The following is a 17,200-nucleotide window of genomic DNA, read 5'->3' as shown; positions in this document are numbered from 1 at the left end:
TCATCTCAGAAAGTTCCCTTATGCCCTTTCCCAGTCAGTCCCCAGCCCACCCCCAGAGGCAACAGTTGTTTTGCTTTTTCTACCATAATGTTGCCTGTTACAGAATTTAATTTCAGTATAATCTTAAATGCTATGTCTTCCTTCACTCAGACACATAGGGAAGCTTTTAGTTCTCACTGAACTTAAAAGTTCAAAGAAATCGTCTGGATCAGGGTCAGGTATCTGACAGGCAGAACCATGGGCCCCAAAGATGCACACATCCTGATTCCCAGAGCCTGTGAGTACCTTACATGGCAAAAGAGATTTTGCAGATGTCATTACATTAAGGACCTTGATGTGGGGAGACTGTCATGGATTACATTGGTGGGTCTAGTGTAATCACAAGGGTCCTTAAATGAGTCAGAGATGTGAGGACGGAAAGACATCTGAAGGTGCCATGCTGCTGCCTTTGACGATGGAGGAAGGGGCCACAAGCCAAGGAATGCTGGCAGTCTCTAGGAGCTGGACAAGGTAAGGAGAAGAATCCTCCCCTAGGGCCTGAAAGAACCAACCCTGCCAACACTTGGATTTTAGCCCTGTGAGAGCCATTTTGGACTTCTGACCTCCAGAACTGTAAGATGATAAATCTGTGTTATTTTAAGCCACTAAGTTTGTGGCGATTTGTTACAGTGGCAATTTGAGCAAGAGGAAACTGGTACAGAGTCTTTGTTTCTTTTAATGTATAACAGAACAGAAAAATAACAAATCAGGATTTTTTTAAAATCTCCAGGATTCTACAGCTCTAACAAATCAGACTTCAGTTTTTTTCTGCTTCTTCCCCTCTAGTTCTTGCCCTAGGCACCTGCCATTTTTAGTTTTAGTCACACAGCCTAGTATAAATTTTGCATTCTGGTTTTTTCTCCGCTGAATGTTTTTGATTAAGAATATTTGTTCTTGTTGCTGTAAGGTCTTTATAACTATCTTAAGAGGGCTGTAAATAAAATCAAATGAATACACTAAATTTAACTGCCTTTTTTTTTTGTCCATGGCTTGCAGGATCTTAGTTCCCCGACCAGGGTTTGAACCTGGGCCCCGGCAGTGAAAGCGCCAAGTCCTAACCACTGGACCGCCAGGGAATTTCCCTTAACCACCTTGTTAAAGGACAAATGTTTTTAGGAAGTAAAATCATGACTCAAATACAAAATGAACATGTTAAAGACTTTAGTTAACTCATTAATTAATGAGAGAACCAGTAAGACGTTTTAATAATAAGTCCAGTAGGAATGCTGAAATGAATTTGCTTAATATATACAAAACTGGCAAAATTGGCCAGTATCCACAGACAATCAGTTAAATTCCACTGGATGAAATCTGCATTTCTCTGCACAAGAATCGTCTGCATTATCAGTTTCCCTCAATGTACGTCATTGTAAGGTAGCTTAAAGAGAGTGAAAGGTGGAGACAACCCAGAAGGGTGGAGGGTGGATGGGTAAATGGAACACCCAGTAACTGGGGAGGGAGGGAAGCTCTTTCAAAGTCTTTCACGTTTCCTGACACCCTATTGTTGGTTACTTAGGTTATTTCCAATCTTTTGCTTTTATTAAAAAGTCAGTATACATCTTTAAACATGTAGTTTTTTTCTTTCCTAAATATCTTGATTCTATAGGATAAAACACTAGAAGGAGGGCTGTAGGGTCAAAAGATTTTTATGACTTTCAGTTCGTGTTGCCAAGTTGTATAAGCCTCTTCCCACACACCGAAAACAAACCCCACCTACGTCGCATGGCAGAAAATGGGTTGTCTCTTCCATGGTCTCCTTAAAAAACAAGCACTTTCTTTTTCGAGACACCCACCCACCCATCCACCCACCCACTTTTCCCTCATGGTCCTTGCTCAGAATTAAATCTGTGGAGAATTGACTGATCTGGACCAGAGATACATCACCCCTTCCCCAGTGCTGGCTCCCCTGAAGCCCAGCGCCTCTGAGCCCCAGAACGGTATCCAGGATCTACTGACTTTATTTTCCTTTTCTTCGTTTTTGTTTTATTTTTGAGAAGCATGACAGTTATATTCACAGTCCTAAGATTCAGGAGAACTCTAATTCTGCTTCTGACCTTTGCTACAGCTTAGGCACTGAACTACCCTGTTTCTGAGTGTTTCCATTTGTTGAATGGATTCGGGGTGGGGGCTGGGGCATGCATGGTAGGTCAGAGTGACCAGGTGAACTTTAAGATAACTTCCAGCTCTAAAACTGTAATTATCATGTGGCCACACACCTCCCCTGCCCCCCAATAACCAGGATGACAGTTTTGACTACAAAAAAGCGTTCTACTGACCCCTGTTTGTTCCAGGAAAGGGATGGCCACACACCCTCTGCCCCTTCCTCTTTTGAAATGTCCCGAAACTGCCTGGCCCCTTGCAGCTAACCGAGGATGGCCAAATGTACTTGACCGGTTAGTCTGTCCCTCGTTCCACAAATCCTGCCTTACGGGAACGTTTTCCAATGAGATACCGCGTCGGTATTTCCTTTTTATTCAATAAAATATACTCCCTGACACCTTTGAACTGCTGCTGAAGCAAAGGTGACAGCAAAAGAGTTCCCATGCTGCAAGTTTCTGAATAAACAGGCTTTATTAACTTTATCTTGAACTTAGATTTGTCTTTGACACATGTGGGATGTGTGTCTGTAAGAATTCTGCCCTCAGCATGCACCTGCTTCCTGGATAAATGTGGGTTCACTTTGGTTGACAGCCTTGGACTGAACCGTGTTCTTAGGAACCACCGAGAAAGCAGAGTTGAGGGATTCTTGTTCAGCTCTCTAATTAAATTCAGTGAATTAATAAGAGACAGCTGACAGCAAAAATGCATTAAAATTAAAATGCCAAGGGCAGCACTCCCCTGGCTTCTGCCCAGAGTGGGTCTTCTGAGTTCCCCGAGTTCCCTACATGCATCGGGCAGATTGATTACAAACCATCAGAAGCCAGGCTTTGCAGCAGCTGCCCTTTAGAGTACACGGGAAAACAGCTGTCAGCTTTTATTAGGAAGGTGGAAATATTTGCTAGTGAGTGTGTAGGTCTGATATATTGTTGGATCTGTCTGCCAAATGCCACTGTAGTTTTTCCTAGTTTAGAATTAATTTGTATATTTCTCAAAGCAATAGATTCCCAAGATTTAGGGAAATAAATTCAGTTAACCACAGAGTATATATATTATGGTATGCCATCCCTGTGATCAGTGCTGTTCTAGGTGTTAGAAGTGAGTACAGGATAGGAAAGAGAAAGGTGCCACCCGCAAGGACCTTCCGTTCTAGTGGAGTTCCAAAACATGCACAAATAAATAATGTCAGGTATCCAGAGTGTGATGGCAGTGAGGAGAGTGGCGAAGTAGCCAGCTGAAGGCTGGGAGGAAAACTGTTCTAGGATAATGGAACAGCACATAAACGAACAACCACCTCAGCTCAGGGAAACCACAGAACTGTGAGACTTAAGACCCGGGTTTTAAAGTGGTTTATTTCACAGCCATGGATAATTGAAACGGGGGTAAGGAGGGAAGCACACACCAAGGAGCTGGCTGTTGGGGTTGCTTCAGCCAGAGATGAAGGAGGCCTTGACCCGACTGGTAGGAGCGAGGGTAGTAAGGAAGCGGTCAGGTTCAGGACACACTTTATCAGTGTGATTTTCAGGCTGGACCGTGAGGGAAGGAGTCCTCCTTTCCTGCCTGGCCCTTACCCCAGCCAGTCCATAGAGACAACTAGTTCAAACTCCTCACTCTCTCTTCTACAGTTACCACCATGTTGCACCAATTGCTTATACTGTTGTTGTTGTTGAAGAATATAAGATTAAAGTAAATCTTTGGAAAGAGCCTGCTTAATCAAGAAACAGAATCTCAGAGACACAAGGGAAATTATTGACAGATGTGACCACCTAAAAATGAAATAAAGAACAAAACTTCTGCATCATAAAGAATACCATAAGCAAGAGAGCCATAATGGAGAGAAAATTTTTGCAAAATATAACAAAAACCTCATACCCTAAATATATAAATAATTCTAAAGAAAAAGGCAATTTAGTAGAAAATAACATTAAGCTACTCTAAGAATTTTACATTACATTGCTGTGTCTCGACCTATCACTTTTAGATATCTTCTCATGTGGCCTCTTGTCCTCCAGTAGACATGCCCAGGCCTCTTCACGGCATGGTGGTCTCAGCTCCACCCTGCACTAATGTGATGGGGGGGGGGCAGGGGGACACCCCTCCCCCCCACACACACTCCACATTGTGCTATGGACAGTGCAGGGTGGAGCCCTGTCATTCTCCATGCTCTTCACTAAGCAAAGGTGACAAAGGGGCAGCACCCACCCCCTCACAGCCAGAGTGTGTGGGGAGGGTTACAGAGAAGGGGGAGCTGCAGAAAGAGATTCTTTCAGTTGGTGTATGAAGTCCTGGGCACACACTAAAGTGTCTTATGCGTGAAACCCACCAGAATTAACATACTGAAATCGTTGAGAACTGAACTGTGAAGTGGAATACTGCGTGGTTTCAGATTGGCCTCTGGGTAGCACACAAGCGAGGCAGACCAAAATAGCCCTGAATTTGTAACTAAATTGACCTTCAAACACACAGACCACAAAAGTGAGCCGTGATATGCATTCTGAACTGAAACAGGTTGAATGCATGCTAAAATGGAAGGTTTTAAAAGGGAACAGAGTCTTGTAACATAATACCCAAAAAGTCCAGGATAAAATCAAATATTACCAGTCTGAACTGGAATGAGAAAAGGCAATTAACAGATGCCAATATCAAGATGACACAGATGTTGGGGTCATCTGACAAGGATTTTAAAGCAGCCATCATAAGAAAAAAGGAAGAGGGGAGGGGGAGAAAGGAAAAGGAAAAGGATAAGGATCAACAAGCAACTATTAACACCCTTGAAACAGAAATACAAGATATAAAGGAAAACCAAATGGAAATTTTAGAACTAAAAAATACAAAAATAAAAAACTCGTTGGATGGACACAGTGGCAGAATGGAGATGACAGAGGAAAGAAGCAGTGAACCTGAAGATGTACCAATACAAATTATATAACCTGAACAAAGAAATAATAGATAAGAAAAACAAACAGAACTTTAGGAGCCTGTGGAACAATACCCAATCCGCCAATACTTACGTCATTGGAGTCCCAGAGGAGAAGAGAAAGAGTGCAGTGCAGAAAACATACAAACAAATAATAACTGGAAAATCCCCAAATTTGGCAAAAGAACATAATAACCTTCAGATTTAAGAAGCTGAGTGAACCCCAAACTGAGAAGACATAACAGTCCAAAAATAGTATGCACTAAAAGCCAAATTCATAGAGACAGACAGTAGAATGGTGGATTCCAGGGGCTGGAGATGGAGGAAACTGGGAGATACTGGTCAAAGGGTACGAACTTCCAGTTGTAAGATGAATAAATTTTGAGATCTAAAGTACTGCATGGTGACTATAGTTAACAATACTGTATTATGTACTTGAAAGTTACTAAGAATGTTTTCACCACAAAAAAAGAAATGGTAGTTCTGTGAAGTGATGGAGGTATTAACTAATGCTACTGTGGTAATCATTTTGCAATACATAAGTGTATCAAATCATCACATTGTATACCTTAAACTTACACAATGTTATACATCAACTATATCTCAATAAAGCTGGAAAAAATGCAAAGTGGAAAAAATCTAGAACAGAATATCTATGAATTGTGGGACATTTACAAAAGGTATAACATACACATAATGAGAAAACGAGAAGAAGAGAGAAAGAAGCAGAAGACATATCTGAAGTAGTAATGACTTACCATTTTCCAAAATTAATGATAGACACCAGTCTACAAAGCCAGGAAGCTCAAAAAATACCAAGCAGGATAAATACCAAAAAATCTACAACTAAGCATGTCATATTCAAACTACAGGAAACCAAAGACAAGAGAAAACCTTGAAAGAAGCCATAGGGTCGGGGGGACATCTTACTTGCAGAGGAACAAGGATGAAAATTACACTGGACTTTCTCATCAGAAACCATGCAAACAAGAATAGAGTGGAGTGAGATATCCAAGTGCTGAAAGAAAATAACCACCAACCTAGAATGTTGTATCCAGCAAAATTATTCAAAAATGGAAAAACAAATTCTTTCTCAAACAAAAAAGTGAAGGAATTTGTGCTAAGTAGACCTGCCTTGCAAGAAATGTTAAAAGAAGTTCTTCAGAGAGAAGGAAAATGATACAGGTTGGAAACTCAGATCTACCTAAGGAAGGAAGAGTATCAGAGAAGGAAGAAATGAAGGTAAAATAAAATCTCTGTTGCTTGTATACCTACCTAATCTTAGAGATAATCATTTGTCCAAAGTAATAATAGCAAGAATGAACTGGGTGATTATAGCATATGGAAAGTGAAATGAATGGCAGCAATGTTACAAGGGATGAGAGGGAGGAATTGGGAATACACTGTTATAAGGCACCTGTACTGTATACCCATGAAGTGGTATAGTGTTATTTGAAAGTGGACTTATAAAAAAATATCAAATCATTATGTTATACACCTTTCAGGTAATACAATGTTATATGTCAGTTGTACCTCACTAATTAAAAACATAAAAGAAAGTGGACTTAGATTAGTTGCAAACATATATTGCACACTCTACGGAAACCGTTAACAACTTTTTTAAAGACGTAATTGAGAGGAGAAAATGGAATCATAAAATTAAAACCCAGAGAAAGTCAGGAAAAGAGGGGACTTTTTTTTTTTTTTTTTTTTTTTTACGGTACGCGGGCCTCTCACTGCTGTGGCCTCTCCCGTTGTGGAGCACAAGCTCCGGACGCACAGGCTCAGCGGCCACGGCTCACGGGCACAGCCGCTCCGCGGCATGTGGGATCCTCCCGGACCGGGGCACGAACCCGTGTCCCCTGCATCGGCAGGCGGACTCTCAACCACTGCGCCACCAGGGAAGCCCGAGGGGACATTTTTAAAAGAAAAAAGAAAACAAAGAAAAGCCGAATGAATAGAAAACAGTTACAAAACAGTAATAGCAATAATTACTTTAAATGTGAATGGTTTAAATACACTAACTAAAAGATCAATTCAAATCCATTGTCAGCGTGTATGAAAAAAACAAGACCCAACTATGTTTTCTACAGGAAACCCACTTTATAAAGACACACATGGATTAAAAAGTAAAGGGATGGAGAAGGATATACCATGCCAACATCAATCAAAGGAAATCTGGAGTAGCTATATTAATTTCAGACAAAGCAGACCAGAGCAAGGAAAATTATCAGGGATAGAGAGGGGCATTACATAATGATGGAGTCATTCTATAAGAAGCAATAAAAATCCTTAATTTGTATGCACTTAACAACAGAGCAAGAAAGAATATGCAAGGCAAAAACTGATAGGACTGTAAAGAGAAACAGATGAGTCCACTGTTAGAGTTGGAGATATCAACACCTCTCAATCAGTAATTGACAGATCCAGCAGGCAGAAAATCAGTAAGGATATAGTTGAACTGAATAGCACCAATGATCGACTAGATCTTACTGATGTTTACAAAATACTTAACAGCAGCGGAATTCACATCCTTGTGAAGTTCACATGGAACATTCACCAAGACAGACTACATTCTGGGCCATAAACACACCTTAAAATTTTGAAAGAATAGAAATCATACAAAGTTTGCTTATAGACCACAATGGAATTAGTTAGAAATCAATAACAGAAAGACAACTAGAAAATCTCAAACTATTTAGAGATTAAACAATATACTTCTAAATCGCACATGGCTCAAAGAAGTCTTGAGAAATTTTAAAATATTTTGAGCTAAACGAAAGTGCAAATACAATTATCAAATTTGGGGGATGCAGTAAAAGCAGTGCTTAGGGGGAAATTTATAACATTAAATACATACTTTAGAAAAGACTATTGATTAATCTTTTTGCTTAATTATTGATTAAGCAATTATCTGAGCTTCCACCTCAGTAAATGAAAGAAGAGTAATATAGGCAGAAGAAAAGAGATAATACAAAATTAGACTAGAAATCAATGAAATTGAAAACAGGAAATCAACAGAGATCAATGAAACCAAAACTGGTTCTTTGAAAAAAAAAATCAAGAAAAAGGAAAGAAAACACAAATTACAAATATCAGAAATGAAGGAGGGGTCACGTTTATTGATCATGTGGACATTGAAAGGATAGGAGAGGAATATTATGAATAGCTTTATGCCTACAAATTTGATAACAGGTGAAATGGACCAATTCCTTAAAAAACAAAAACTACCAAAACTTATAAAAAGAGAAATAGATAATCTGAATAGACCTATATCTATTAAAGAAATTGAATCAATAATTAATAACCTCACAAAACAAAAAGCACAAGGCACAGATGGTTTCACTGGCTAATTCTACCAGACATTTAAGGAATAAATGATATCAGTTCTCTATAATCTCTTCCAGAAAATACTTATAGAAGCAGAGGGAATACTTCCTAACTCACTCTGTGAGGCCAGTGTTACCCCAATACTAAAAGCAGATTAAGACATTTATAAGAAAGGAATATTACAGACCTATATCTCTCATAAACACAGATGCAAAGATCCTCAAAAAAATCATCAAATTGAATCCAACAATGTATGGGAAATTATACAGCATGACCAAGTGAGATTTATTCTAGGTATGGAAATCTGGTTCACCATTCAAAAATCAGTTATTATAATCCCTCACATCGATAGGCTGAAGGAGAAAAATCATATGATCATATCAATAGATGCAGAAAAAGCACTTGACAAAATTTAACACCCATTAATGATAAAAACTCAGCGACCTAGGAATCATAGGGAACGTTCTCAAACACTGATAAAGGGTATTTACAATAATCCTACAGTTAGCATCATACTTAGTGGTGAGAAACTGGATGCTTTCCTCCTAAGATTAGGAAGCAAAGATGTCCTCTCTCACCACTCCTATTCAGCATCATACTGGACATCCTAGCTAATGCAATAAGTAAAAGAAAGGTATACAGATTGGCAAGAAAGAAATAAAACTGTGCACAGATGACATGATTATCTATTTATAAAATCATAAAGACTTGACCAAAAAAACTAGAAATAATAAATGATTATAGCAAGGTCACAGGATATAAAATTAATATGTAAAAATGGATTGCTTTCCTATATGCCAGCAATGAACAGTTGGAATTTGAAATTAGAAACACAATACCATTTACATTAGCACCAAAAGTGATTAAATACTTAGGCATAAATCTAACAAAATATGTACAGGGTCTACATGAGGAAAGTTATAAAACTCTGATGAAAGAAAGAAATAAATGGAGAGATATTCCCTGTACACGGATAAAAAGATTCAATATTTTTAAGGTGTAAGTTCTCCCCAGTTCAATCTATAGATTCAACACAATCTGAATAAAAACCCTAGTAAATTTTTTTGTTGACATTGACAAACTGATTCTAAGTATATATGAAAAGGCAGAAGATCCAGAACGGGCAGCACAATACTAAAGAAAAGTCACAGGATTGACACCACCTGACTCTGAAGCCTTATTATAAAGCCACAGTAATCAAGACAGTGTGGATTGCTGAAGGAATAGACAGACTGATCAATGGAACAGAATAAATAGCCCAGAGATAGACCCACGCAAATACAGGCAACTGATCGTTGACAAAGGAGCAAAGGCAATTCAATAAGGGAAAGGATAGTCTTTTTAACAAATGGTGCTAGAAGTCTTTTTAACAAATGGTGCTAGAATAATTTGACATCCATAGGCAAAAAAAGTGAAGCTAGACATAGCCTTTAAATTTACTACAGAAGTAAATTCAAAATGGATCTTAGACCTAAATGTAAAATGCAACACTATAAAACTTATAGAAGATAAATTAGAGCAAATCCAAGTGAACTTGGGTTTGATGATGAATTTTAAATTCAGTACCAAAAGCACAATCCATAGAAGAAAAATTGATTACACTGGACTTTATTAAAAGTAAAAACTTCTGCTCTGTGTTAGAATGTTAAGAGATTGAAGAGGTACGTCACAGATTGGGAGAAGTTATTTGCAAAACACATATCTGATAAAGGACTGGTATCCAAAATATACAAAGAACATTTTAAACTCAACAGTAAGGAAACAAACAACCCAATTCAAAAATGGGCAGAACTTCTGAACAGACACCTCACCAAAGAAAATGTACAGGTGCAGAATAAGCATGTGAAAAATTGCTCAACATCATATGTCATTAGGGGATTGCAAATTAAAATGAGATATCACTCCATACCTTTTGGAATGGCTAAAATCCACAAAACTGACAATACTAAATGCTGACAAGGATACAGACCAAAAAGAACGCTTATTCATTGCTGATGCAAATGCAAAACAGTACAGCCACTTTGGAAGACGATTAGCAGTTTCTTACAAAACTAACATATTCTTACCATACGATCCAGCAATTGTGCTCCTAGGTGTTACCCAACTGAATTGAAAACATGTCTACACAAAAAACTGCACATGCATGTTTATAGCAGCTTTATTCATAATCTCCTAAAACTGGAAGCAACCAAAATGTCCTTCCGTTGGTGAAAGGATAAACAAACTTTAGTAACAAACCTTGGTATCCATTCCTTTTGAGGAACTACCTATATTACTATATTGGTTCTCCTGGAATTCGAGGGAATGTGAATGTGAAAGACCTTGTGGCATAGCAAGCACTCAGCCTTGTTCTCTGCTCTGGAAGGATCGTAACCACTCAGAGAAAGTAGCAACAACTGCCAGGTCCTGCAGGGAAAGGGAGAAGCCCAGCCACCACCTGCTGCATCTGCTCTTGCCCCTGTGGCCACCTTGCTTCCATGAGATCTGTACCCTTGGCTAAATCCTTTTGATATTAGGGTGTGCATTTGAGTGTGTATTCTCTTCCAGGCAGCCTGGTATCCCCACGGCCATCAGATTAAAAGTGGAAAGGGAGCAGAGGTTCGGAGCAGGGAATGAGGCTGCCTCTTAACCAACTTCCCCTGCAGCACAGCCTACAAGAAAGGAGATGGCCGAGTGACAGGATTGAAAGAGGAGGTCATTTGGGGCCCCAGTCCGGGGCTGTAGGGCCTCTGCAACAGCTGGACACTGGGAGGACATTTCTGTACAGGCTGGGAAAGAGGTGGCCACAGTGGCAACCATGAGGCAACTCCAGTAGCAGGGGTCACTGGCAGTTGGGGGCATCCAGGGCACTGGAGATCAGCAGCTTCACGTGAGGGGGGCATTACAGCGCATTGAAGGCCTACGGATAGCTAGGCAGCTGAGGCAGGACGGGTAACAGCGAGCGAGCCTGCGCCAGCGTGGGTTCGACTCCTAGAGGGGTGTCCAGGGCTGGAGCAGGCGTGCATTTGTCACTTGCTTCTGCCCCTAGGCCCGACCTCTCCATCACCCAGGCTGAGTAAAGCAGGGGAGGGATAACCCATCCCGTTGGAAGCACAGAGAGGGTGTGACTTCTTAAAGACACACAGCTTGTTATAAGGAGTTAGGCCTGGGACTCAAGAGGCGATGGCTCCCTGTTCTGGTCTCCCTCCCTCCTTCCCTCATTCACCCCTCTCTGGGGGTGCCCAATGGTTAAAGCTTGTGTTGATCATCAAAATGACACTTACTAGGGAATGAGCACAGTGGAGGGCCAAGGGTGGGCAAGGGGAGGCTGTGCAGTGCAGGCAATGAGCGGGGTGTTATCTGTGGAGTTTAGAAGCAATAATGAAACCACTGAAAGTCGCCTGCTTTTTATTATCACCCTGCACTGGCAATTCTAACCGAAGTCAGTGCTTAAATTTCTCCTCCTGGTAAAAATTTTTTGTTAGTCTAGGTTCTAAATAGTCACTGTAGTTACTGTTAAGTTTTAATAATAGGCTATTAATACATTTTAAAACTACTTTTCCTGTAATAAACATTGTGTTCTGCATGGAAGCTAATGCAGAGAACTTCATCATACACTTGGCTCCCAACACACCCAGATTCAACTACAGGCATCTGTTTCAAGTTTGGTAACATTTTGTAACGGTTAAACTCAACTCCAGACACAGCTGGTGCTCCCTCCGGTGTTCTGCACACCCCCGCACCTGAACAGCAAGTGAATAAGCAGTTGACAGCGCTGTGACCGTGAGGAGCAGAAACGGAGCCCGAATGACCTCACGCCATCGCTCCATGTACAGATCACACTCCAAACTTCTCGGATTCACTTTTTTTGGAAGCATTTCTTAATGTGTTGTTTTTTGTAAAAAAAAAAAAAACAAAACAATAAAACATTAATATGACTTAAAAGTATTAATTCATTACTGTTTTCCTTTTTTTTGTACTATAATACTGTATTTGTTGATTTAGTTCATTATTTTTCACTGCCACAATTATATAAATGTGAAGTCTAATAAAAACATTTTCACACTGAATTTCTTTTCTGTACATTGTTCTTATTATTTATTTTATTTTGTGATTATTAATGACAATAACTATGTTGCATACAGGAGGGGGTAGTGAGAAAACAGCTGATCATGAAGGCTAATTCCTAGTCAGGCTGTGCTCAGCCCTGACCTCACCTGAAATTTCCCATCAACCCCATGAGATGGGCTTTTGTAGCCCATTTTACAGGTGAGGAAACTGAGGTTCAGAGAGAGGGGGAAAGAACCCAGGATTACACAGGTAATAAGTGGCAGGAAGAGGATTCAAATCCAAGCTTGGCCTGACTCCAGAGGCCATGTCTGAAATGCCAGCAAGTATTGAGACCCTGCCAGAGAAATGAACAGGGACGTGGACTGGGGTGGTCAGGCAGGGCTTCTTGGAGGATGTGGTGCCAGGAGGGTCTATGGGGAGCAGTGAAGCATGAGGACCATGTGAGGAGTCAGAGAACAGGGGTTCCAGCCTGAACCTAGGTCACTCCCTGGCCATATGGCCTTGGACAAGTCCCTGGGCCTTGGTGTTTCCTCTCTGGAGTTTACAAAGGCCCAGGATTCACGAATCAGGCTGAGACAGTGGTCTGGACAGTGAGCTTGGCTGGTGAGCGAGTATGATCTTTCCCTGCCCCGGCTAAGAACTGGACCCGCAAGCCCTCCCTGGCCCACCCCACCCCAAACCTCTGGGGTTAGGAGCCCCGCTACTGGCTGGAAGTCCAGATGGCATTAGTTACAGACATAAGGCTGGGTACTGGACAGGCCTGGCTTTGAGTCCCAGATCCACCACCTCCTTCTCAGATGAGTGACCTTGGACTTGACACTTCTTGTCCCTGTTCTTAGTGTCCTAAACCTTAAAGTAGATCATATTGATCTCAAAGAGCAGTTGTGAGAATGAAACAAAATAATAATACCTGATATTTATTGGGCAATTCTGATATGCCAAAACTTCTCTAAGAGTTTTACATTGATTTTTATCATTAAACCTTCCCAATGACCCTGTGAAACTATTATTCTCATTTACAGATGTGGCAGTTGTGGAAGAGGGTGATGTCACTTGTCCAAGGTCCCACCTCGTTCTGCTTAGCTCAGTGCCTGTCCCACAGCAAACGTCTCATAGTTATGATAGTAACTACAGTAGTTCTGACACATGGGTCCCACACACACATTTCACTGGTTCTGGAATGAGGATGTGTCCCACAACTGATGTCCAAGGAACATGCCAGCCAGCAGGCAGAGGGGGAGTTTGGTGTCCTCACTGTCTGCTTCCAGTTGCTCGGGTGGCTGAGATCCAACCTGATGGAATTTTACCAGATTGGATCCTTAATTATCACTTAAAGTGACTTCTAAAGTGATGCCACATGGAAATAAAAGGTTACTGAGTGTTCAAAAGGCTATCATCAGGCAGGCAAAATAAAGATTGCGGATTCATCCAAAGAATGTGAAGCACTTTGATCAAGTCACCAAAGTGACTGTGATGTGCAATTTTAGAACTAAAAACATACTACTCTCCATTTTTAAAGGGCACACCTAATATGCTTTTTTTCACCGAGAAGTTATTAAATACTGTAGATATATTTTTCTTAAAAAAAATCTTACAATTGATGGTGTCATAGAATCAAGTAAACCCCAAAATGGTCATGATTCTTTAGGTTGTGAGCACCAGAAGATCCACTTCAAACTGGTTTAAGTGAAAAAGGTATTTTATTGGCTCTTGGACAAGGAAAACCTAAGGGTAGGCAGTAGGCTTCAGGCACAGCTGGACTGGAGGGCTCAGGCTACGGCGCCAAGCCCTGACGCCCCAGTCCCCAGCTCTGTCTGCTCTGCAAAGGCTCCATTCCCAGCAGAGGCAACTCCAGCCGCCAGCCCTCCCAGGTTTGATGCTTCCATTCTTCTCAACATTTGGGACAAGTCCTAAGCCCGACTGCTGGTGACGGGAACAGGGCTGCATGACTACCCCCTGGACAGTTCACCGGAGCCTCGGGGAATGGAACTCGGGTGTCGGCCTGGCCTGGTCACTCTCATCCCCTTGTAGTCAGGGGTAGACTCAACTCCACCCACTGCACGAGGCTGAGGTGGGAGGAGGAAGGCTTCCCCTGAAGAAAATTGGGGGTTGATACCATAAGAAGGGATAGTGGATGCTGGGTGACCCCCAAATTACAGCCTTTGGAAGATAATAATTGGTGATGAAAGGAAGGTTCAGAGAGGTGACTTGTACCAGATCATACACCTGGGCAGCTCAGGTGGCCCCAGAAAGGGAAAGTGCTGTTGTCAGACCACCTGTCAGAGTGGGAAGAGTCCTTGGAGGTCCCTGGTGTGGTAGGGATGGGAAGCTAGAGGCCCAGAGAGGGAGAATGATTGGTCCAAAGCCATACAGCAGCCCCCGACGGGGATAAAACCAGAGCACAGATCTCAGGTATCCTGGTTCCCCATCCAGTGCTCCCAGCTGACCTTGTGAGGGCAAGAAGGCTTCGGGAGGGGGGTCTCCAGCTGGTCCATCATGTTTGGAGGAGAAGCCCCATCAGCCTCTTTGGGAAAAGGGCTTTCTCCCAGCAGATGTAGTGGAGTGGCTTTAACAGTCCCCCGCCTCATCCCTGCTGCACCTGGGGATCCCAGTCTGTCTCAGTTGGGAGTAAGAGGTGCCCTAGATTCTCACGTGCCTTCCCAGTCGGCGGTGCCACTTTGACGCCTTAATCTCGTATAAAATGCAAGTCCCAGCCCGGCGCCTCCACCTGCTCCAGCTACCCAGGCCTTCTGCAGATTCTGGAGCCACCACCGCTGGCCAGGCTGGGTCTTCCCGTGTCTCCCGCGGCGCTGGGAAGGGCCAGTCTTCACCCAACCGGATCCTACGAAACCTGCAGTGTTTCCTCACCTTGTGTTCAACGCTGGGAACCGGGCAAGCACGAACCCACCAGCCTGCTGTCTCGGGAAACTCTCTGTGGGAGGAGCTTGGGTGCAGCAGTCTAATTGGGGTGGGAAAGAGGCCGGTCTTAAAGTTTCATTTGCATAATAAACACGTCATTTTATCTAGACGGTGCGTCTTTTTAGGTGGTGGAGGTGCTTCTGATGGAGATTAGGAGGTTCTTAAGCACCCACGAGCCCACCCCTGGCTGCCACCAATTTAAGTTAGAGGAAGCAAACCTAACTCAATGATAGGGCACCAGTGGTGGAAACGCAGGCGCCTCAAATGGTGGGAGGGACGTAGGGGGTGGGGGCTGGGTGCATGGACATCTCCCCAGGATGTTAGGACTTTAAACAAGGCTGAGGACTATATTTATGACATAGAAAGCTGTTAATGCTTTAAGTGAAAAAAGGAAATTTACGAGAAAATGTGGGGGTGGGGTAGGGTGTATAGAGTTTATGGTGGTTAAGGGCATAGGATCTAGAGCCACACTGACTAGGTTCAAATCTCGCTTTCACCTCTTACTTACCTTGGACATTTTATTTAAACTCTCTGTGCCTCAATTTCTTCATCTGTGAAATGGGGCTAAATAGGGATAAGGTGCGGATTCCTCTAAAGCGTTGAAAGCAGGTCCTGGCATACAGTGAGTGCTCAAAAGATGTTAGTCGTTAATCTCATTAGTCTCCTGCGCAGGCACCTCGTTCCCACAGTCTTTGTGGCCGCCAGGCCCCAGCCCGCCCCACCCCTGCTCCGGAAACCAGCAGCCCCGCTGCAGCCGCTGCCCATTGTTCCGTCTTCCTGCTCAGCCCTGCTCTGGGAACCCCGCGGGGCAGCTCCAGCCGGCTGGGGGCGCATCCGGGATGAGGGGCCCGCCCCCGCGCCCCGCCCCGTGTGGCGCTCCGCCAGGCCCCTCCCGCCTTGAGCGCCGTGGGTTGGAGCACTGGACTGCGAGTCCCGAGGCCTTGGTCCTACTCACCCCAGTTTCCTCTCTGGAAAAATCGAAAACAGCGGAGGTGCTCAACTCACAGGGTTGCCTGAGGGTTCAATGAGATCACATGTGCAGAAGGCCGAGCCCCACGCCTGGCTTCCCACCCTGGGCACGGCTGTACTCGCAGGTGCTGTCTCTCTGGGGTGGGCTCGCCAGGGCGCAAGGGGGACCGGTTCAGTCCTAGTGTCTGGGCCTGAGTGGAGTTCTTAGATCACGCTGCCTCTCCTCATCCCACCCGCTCCACCTCTCGCCCAGCACAGGCCAAAAGTGGGTGAAAGAGCTGGGCAGCTTTACCAGGCTGACAGCCAGAAGAGATAGGACCTGGAGTCCCTGCATCCTGGCTCTGCTATGGAATTGCTGTGTGACCTTGGGCAAGACCTTCGCCTCTCTGTGCTCCAGTTTCTATCCTCCAATGGCTGTAGAACCCTGGCTGTACCACTGGCTGGCTGGGTTACTGTGGGAAAGCTGAGCCCTCCAGGACTCAGTTTGTCCTATCTGCCACGTGGCCTGCACACCTAGATGAACGGGATAACTCCAGATCTCGGGAAGTTTCTTTCTTGTCTTTCTGCCACCCTGTCCCCCATTTCTCCGCTCAGAGGAGGAGCCGCGCCACCACACTGGGGCTGGCCATTTGAGGCTTCTGGAAGTGAACATACAAGCCTTATTGGCGTGTCTCTCTGTGCTGGGCAGGACCAGGATCCGGGTTTTTTTTGTTTGTTTGTTTTTTGCAATACACGGGCCTCTCACTGTCGTGGCCTCTCCCGTTGCGGAGCACAGGCTCCGGACACGCAGGCTTAGCGGCCATGGCTCACGGGCCCAGCCACTCTGCGACATGTGGGATCTTCCCGGACCGGGGCACGAACCCGTGTCCCCTGCATTGG

At 43.4% G+C, this 17,200-nt stretch overlaps 1 long non-coding RNA gene across 7 annotated transcripts; it reads right to left on the bottom strand.

The window, feature by feature from the left end:
- Positions 1-867: 867 nt before the first annotated feature.
- Positions 868-17,096, bottom strand: LOC113605389 (uncharacterized). Of its 7 annotated transcripts, none has more exons than XR_003427192.1 (5): positions 15,861-17,096; positions 13,503-15,392; positions 12,059-12,242; positions 11,647-11,722; positions 868-3,902 (listed from the first exon to the last, which is right to left on the bottom strand). It is a non-coding gene; the product is annotated as an uncharacterized LOC113605389 (long non-coding RNA). The 7 variants fall into 7 exon arrangements; XR_003427194.1 differs by lacking the exon at positions 868-3,902 and adding an exon at positions 10,226-11,034; XR_003427196.1 differs by lacking the exons at positions 868-3,902; positions 11,647-11,722 and having other exon boundaries at positions 11,754-12,242; positions 15,861-15,964; positions 16,308-16,365; positions 16,441-17,096.
- Between the last annotated feature and the right edge of the window lie 104 nt (positions 17,097-17,200).

This window comes from Aethalodelphis obliquidens, unplaced genomic scaffold (assembly GCF_003676395.1).
Source record: "Aethalodelphis obliquidens isolate GAN/ISIS:26980383/991018 unplaced genomic scaffold, ASM367639v1 scaffold42, whole genome shotgun sequence".
Taxonomy (NCBI): Eukaryota; Metazoa; Chordata; class Mammalia; order Artiodactyla; family Delphinidae; genus Aethalodelphis; species Aethalodelphis obliquidens.
This window is presented reverse-complemented; position numbering and strand designations above follow the sequence as displayed.